The sequence below is a fragment of the Myotis lucifugus genome, unplaced genomic scaffold (genome assembly GCF_000147115.1).
Source record: "Myotis lucifugus unplaced genomic scaffold, Myoluc2.0 scaffold_1192, whole genome shotgun sequence".
NCBI lineage: Eukaryota > Metazoa > Chordata > Mammalia > Chiroptera > Vespertilionidae > Myotis > Myotis lucifugus.
In genome coordinates this window covers 78,942-85,509 of record NW_005872240.1, presented here as the reverse complement: position 1 = coordinate 85,509, position 6,568 = coordinate 78,942, and the positions used below count along the sequence as shown (strand labels likewise).

The following is a 6,568-nucleotide window of genomic DNA, read 5'->3' as shown; positions in this document are numbered from 1 at the left end:
CTGGGGGTGGAGTCCTCAGGAGGAGATTTGTGCCCTTATAAAGGCGGCCTGAGAGAGCTGCCTGCCTCATTCCCCAAGTGAGACTGCAACAAGTCGGAGGTCTGTCATTGAAAGAGGGCCCTCACCGACCGACCGGACATACGGGGCGCTCTAGCTCGCGTGGACTCTCGCAGCACGCGGCGCGAGCGCGGAGGCGAACGGCGAACCAGTATGATGGCGGAACAGGATGTGGAAAACGAGCTTCTGGATTATGAGGAAGATGAAGAGCTCCAGGCTCCTACAGAGAGCACCCTAATACCCCCCAAGAAAGATGCCAAGGGGTCCTACGTTTCCATCCACAGCTCTGGCTTCCGGGACTTTCTGCTGAAGCCTGAGCTCCTGAGGGCCATAGGGGACTGTGGCTTTGAGCATCCATCTGAGGTTCAGCACCAGTGCATCCCCCAAGCCATCCTGGGCATGAATATCCTGTGCCAGGCCAAGTCTGGAATGGGTAAGACTGCAGTCTTCGTGCTGGCCACCCTTCAGCAGATCGAGCCCATCAATGGACAGGTGGCCGTGCTGGTCATGTGCCACACTCGGGAGCTGGCCTTTCAGATCAGGAAGGAGTATGAGCGCTTCTCCAAGTACATGCCCAGTGTCAATGTGTCCGTGTTCTTCGGGGGTCTCTCCATCAAGAAGGACGAAGAGGTGTTGAAGAAGAACTGTCCCCACATCGTGGTGGGGACTCCAGGTCGCATCTTGGCACTCGTGTGGAACAGGAGCCTCAACTTGAGAAATGTGAAGCACTTCCTGCTGGACGAGTGTGACAAGATGCTGGAGCAGCTAGACATGCGGCGTGATGTACAGGAGATCTTTCGCCTGACATCACGCGAGAAGCAGTGCATGATGTTCAGTGCCACGCTGAGCAAGGAGATCCAGTCTGTCTGCAGGAAGTTCATGCAAGATCACCTGGAAGTGTCAGTGGATGACGACACCAAGCTCACGCTGCATGGGCTGCAGCAATACTATGTCGAGCTCAAAGAGAGAGAAAAGAACCGTCAACTCCTTGACCTCCTGGACGTGCTAGAGTTTAACCAGGTGGTGATCTTCGTGAGGTCGGTGCAGCACTGCATGGCCCTGGCCCAGCTACTCGTGCAACAGAACTTCCCAGCCATCGCCATCCACAGGGCCATGGCCCAGGAGGAGCGCCTAGCATGCTACCAGCAGTTCAAGGACTTTCAGCGGCGGATCCTGGTGGCCACCGATCTGTTTGGCCGAGGGATGGACATTGAGCGAGTCAACATCGTCTTCAATTATGACAAGCCTGGGGACTCGGACACCTACCTCCACTGGGTGGCCCGTGCCCGGCGCTTTGGCACCAAAGGCCTGGCTATCACTTTTGTGTCTCATGAGAACGATGCCAAAATCCTCAATGAGGTTCAGGGTTGGTTTGAAGTCAATGTGGTGGAGCTTCCTGAAGAAATGGACATCTCCACATACATGGAGCCGATCCACTAACCACACACCTGACATCCCGGAACCACCCTGCTTCCCACGTGCTGCTTCAACTCCTCTTTCTAGGCAACAGTGCGGCTTTCTTGCTCTGTTCAAACACTACATTTGTGTAACAATAAATTTGCATAATGGAAAAAAATAAAAATATGGGCTTGTATTTTGCTTCCTCACCCCATTTTTTCAAGTCAGATATATATATATATATATATTGCTAGATTGATAGAAATATTCCAACTATTATACCGAGAATTCTTGATACCCCTCACCAGTTCTCCCTAATGTTCCATTAGCATGGAACTTTTGTTAAAACTAAAACGTCTGCATATTATTATTAACTAAGCTGCAAATTTTATTCAGATTTCACCAATTTTTTTTGTTATAATGCACTTTGTCGTTCCTGGATCCAATTTGGGATACCACACTGCATTTAACATCTAGTAATTTTGTCAGAAAATATAGTTAGACGAAAATCCCAACCAAAATTAGATTCTGTTCTGATTCATTCTAAGAATAAGTGTTCTGCAATTATTATCAAGAATTATGTCAATGTATGATAAAATACAATTTTAATCCTATTATTTTCTTCCAAGTTTCAAACTGGAGAACCAACCAGAATCCCAAGTGGTGTCAAATACTGTTCTACAGTGTATTGCACTTTAGCAGTGATTCCCAAGTGCTGTCAAACACTGCTCTACACTGATTCCTGATGTATTTTTTTAAAAATAAATGTATTTCTTTATTGATTTTAGAGAGGAAGGGAGAGGTAGAGAGACTGAAACATCCATGATGAGAGAGGATCATGGATCAGCTGCCTCTTGCACGCCCCCTACTGGGGATTGAGCCTGCAACCCGGGCCTGTGCCCTTGGCCAGAATGGAACCCGAGACCCTTCAGTCCGCAGGCTGATGCTCTATCCGCTGAGCCAAACCAGCTAGGGCTTGATGTGTTCTTTAAAATATAATTTTTATTGATTTCAGAAAGGAAGGTAGAGGGAGAGATTGAAACATCCACGAAAAGAGAGGATCATGGATCGGCTGCCTCCTGCACACCCCGTACTGGGGATCTAGCCCGAATCCCGGGCATGTGCCCTTGACCAAAATAAAAACTGGGACCTTTTGGCTGTATCCACTGAGCCAAACAAGCTAGGGCTAGTTTTCTGTTTGTTTGTTTGTTTTTTGAGAGTGGGGAAAAAAAAGAGAGAGTAGAAGTGTGGAGAGGAGGGAGGGAGAGGGAGGGAGAGAGAAAGAGGGAGAGAGAGAGAGAGAGGTTGTTTATTCATTCGTCGGTAGCTTTTAAATATATATATATATATAAATGCAAATGTTCATTTGGTCAAAATTTTAAATCTCCGAAAGCTCTTCACTGATTGCTTTGAATTTTTAAAAAAATATATTTTATTGATTTTTCAAAGAGAGGAAGGGAGAGAGATAGAGAGTTAGAAACATCAATGAGAGAGAAACATTGATCAGCTGCCTCCTGCACATGTCCTACTGGGGATGTGCCCGCAACCCAAGTACATGGCCTTGCTTAGAAATTTTGACACAATGTTGCATTAGAACACGCGCGTGCTTTTATATATCTATATACCTACTATTATATAGATGTCACACCTGTGACAGGTAAAAACATGCCTTTTTTGAAAAGCAGCACCATCTCTTGGACGTAAAAGCAACACATGCTAAACTAAATATTTTACGATTCTATTTCAATGTTTCTGTTTACAATTATTAAGTGTAGATAAAATTAACCACAAATATGCGTGTCCAGCTGCAAAACGGTCCATCAGCTGAGATATTCTCACATCAATTGCTGGGAATTGGGAACGGAAAGGTGCCGGTTGATCTTACCTCAGGACGAATTTCAATGCCTCATCACTTCTGCAATTTAGTGACGTCAAAAGAAGAATTGGTTGAAAAAATATTTCCCAATATTCAAACCAATTATAAGAATCACGATTGGCTGAGTGAATGAGCTATTCTTTCGGCCAAGAACAAAGACTTCTATGGACTTAACAATATCATTCAGTCTAACATTCAAAGCGAGGCAGTCACATACAAGTCCGTCAACACTGTTGTGGAAGCAGATGAAGCGGTTAATTATCCAACAGAATTTTTGAATTCACTTGATCTGCCAGGATGCCACCGCACGCACTGCAATTGAAAATTGGCGTACCAATTACCATGTTGCGAAATGTTAAGCAGCCAAAGCTTTGACAGGCACGCGGCTTGCAGTAAAAAAAATTAATGAGCAATGTCGTAGAAGCAACAATCTTGACAGGACCTTTCAAAGGTGAAGATGTCCTCATTCCTCGCATTCCTATGATTCCAACGGATATGCCATTTCAATTTAAGAGATTGCAATTCCAGATTCGATTGGCATTTGCAATCACCGTTAACAAAGCTCAGGGCCAATCTTTAGAACTGTGCGGTTTAGATCTAGACGTGGATTCCTTCTCACATGGACAATTAGATGTTGTGTGTTCTAGAGTTGGCAAACCAGACAATCTCTATATCTGCACAGACAATGGAACAACACAAAATGTTGCATACCCACAGGCATTGTGAAATTAAGCACATTAGAAAACGTGTGCTTTCTCTTTTCTTTCTTTTCCATTTAACCAGACTGAGCCACAGCAATGTGTGGCTGGGTACAGCATATATATATAATTCTCTTAGCCTGTTTGGTTCAGTGCATTGAGCAGTGGCCAGCCTGTGGACCAAAGGGTCCCAGGTCCGATTCCAGCCAAGGTCATGGACCTTGGTGGCAGGTTCTTTGGGCCCTTGCCCTGGTCGCAGGCAACCAATTGACATGTTTCTCTCACATCGATGTTTCCCTCTGTCTTGCCCTATCTCCTCCACTCTCCCCAAAAATCAATGGAAAGATATCCTCGGGTGAGGATTGACAGCAAAAAATGTGTGTGTGTGTGTGTGTGTGTGTGTCTGTGTGTGTGTATTATTGATTTTAGGAAAGGAGGGAGAAAGGGAAGGAGAGAGAGAGAGAGTGTAGAGAGAGAGAGAGAGAGAGAGAGAGAGAGAGAGAGAGAGAAATACCTATCAGTTGCCTCCAATACCTACTCCGGTTGGGAAAATGAACCTGAAAATCTGGGCATGTGCCCCAACCTGGAAATTAATCAGTGACCTTTCAATGCACGAGATGATGCTCAACCAACTGAGCCACACCAGCCAGGGGTCTGTTGCTTCCTGTATGTGCCCTGATTGGGGATCCAAACCACAAACAGTGGCATAAGGGAAGATGCTCTCGCCAACTGAGCCACCTGTCCAGGGCCAAATTGATTGATTTTGTACATTTCATGGACAAGTCCTCATCCAGATTTACCTCATTTCAAACACACATACTACAGTGTGCTCCCGCTTCGCCCCAACACTTTCTTGTCATTCATAATGAGAGTCACGCTAAAATCCACAACCACATGACATTGTACGAATGTTCCCCACACCCACCTGCTTGCTCTCTTTGGGCTTTCTTGTGAATATATTTATATATATACATAGGCAGTGGCAGATGTGGTCAAGGTTAGCGTTTATTGCCTCTATGGCTTCCTGACTTCGTTGCTTTGTTTGTATGCCTTGGAAATACCCCCTCCCTATGTTGAAAATAATAGGTTTGGGGTGGTGGGGGGTAGTGGAAGGGGGGAACACAAAAGAAAGCCAAAGAGAAAGAAACCGGGGTGGGGGGTTGGGTGGGGGAGGAAAATTGTTACAGAAAGAGGCTTTATACTTTGGGCGCTATATTCAGGTGATGTTTTGTTGAGTTGTACACTTGAAAAACTTGCATGTATGTTTGAGTGTGTGTGTGTGTGTGTGTGTATGTGTGTTTGTGTGGTGTGTGTGTGTGTGTGTGTGTGTGTGTGTGTGTGGTGTGTGGTGAGTGTGTGTGTCTGTGTGGTGTGTGCGGTGTGTGTGTGTTTTCTTGGAGTTCCATACCATTAACCTGAGAAACACTCAAACCTGTAAATAATTTCTGTGATGAGTCTATTTGAACCAGACTGTCGGCAATTGCCAGGAAGCAGAATCTCAAGGAATTAAAAATCTATTCCTTTCACGGCAGGGAGGAGACCTTTCCAAGGCCTAGATAACAAAGTCCGGAGGCCAGACCAGGGGTGAAGGATAAACTTAAGTTATCACATAGGAGTTTAAAATCACCCTGTCTCTGCATAGATACACAGCACAGCAAAGCCCAAAGTCCACAAGCATGTCTTTGACCTATTTTTATAAATCACCATCCAAGGATGAGACTTGTAAGTGGTTTCAAACACTGTTCTACACTCTTTCCTGCTTTTGACCAGTGGGTTCCATGAAATCCAGTGATGATAGATGAGGGAGGTGGGAGAAAGCAAAGGGGCGGAGGCTCCGGGTTGGTAAACTGTAAAAGGATAGTGAGCCGTCAAAAATTAACATGACAACAGTGACAATGAGGGAATTTGGGTCTGTTCCCTGGGACTCTTGGCTGTGCCCCAAGGACACTGGAAAAAAAGGAAGTGACTAGTTACCTCTTGTCATTCACTAGTACAAAGATATGTGACCCGCCCTAACCGGTTTTGCTCATCTGGTGCCCGCACAGGAACAGCTCTGGTGTCGTTCGGGAAGTGAAGGACCTGCGTGCCTCCGGAGGGGCTCGATCCGAGGCCGATTCGGGCCCCGCCATGGCCGACAAAATCCACATGTCACTGGATGACATTAGGCTAGACCGGAGCCAGCGGGGCGGTCATGGCCGGGGCCGCGGCTGCGGCGGGGGTGGGGGCAAGGACCTAGGCCGGACCGAAGGCGGGGCTGCCTCCCCAGAAAAGCCCGGGGTTTGTGGAGCGCAGCCCGCCCCCCCAAAAAAGCAGGGGCGGGGGGCCGGTTCTGGAATCGGGGGGCCCCTCAAGGGGGAAACGGCGGGCGCCCCTACAGCAGGGCGGAGGACAGCTTCCCCCCCGAGGGGGAACACCGCAGCTTTCCGCTGGCCCTTTCGGCAGGGGGCGCCCGGCCTTGATGACCCGGGGGGAAGGTGCCTTTTGGTCCAAACCTTGGATTTCGGAGGGGCCGGACCGGGGAACTTCCAGCAGCTTGTTT

At 47.3% G+C, this 6,568-nt stretch overlaps 1 pseudogene; it reads left to right on the top strand.

The window, feature by feature from the left end:
• Nucleotides 1-213: 213 nt before the first annotated feature.
• On the top strand, nucleotides 214-1,497 carry LOC102423067 (annotated as a pseudogene).
• The last annotated feature ends 5,071 nt before the right edge of the window (nucleotides 1,498-6,568 follow it).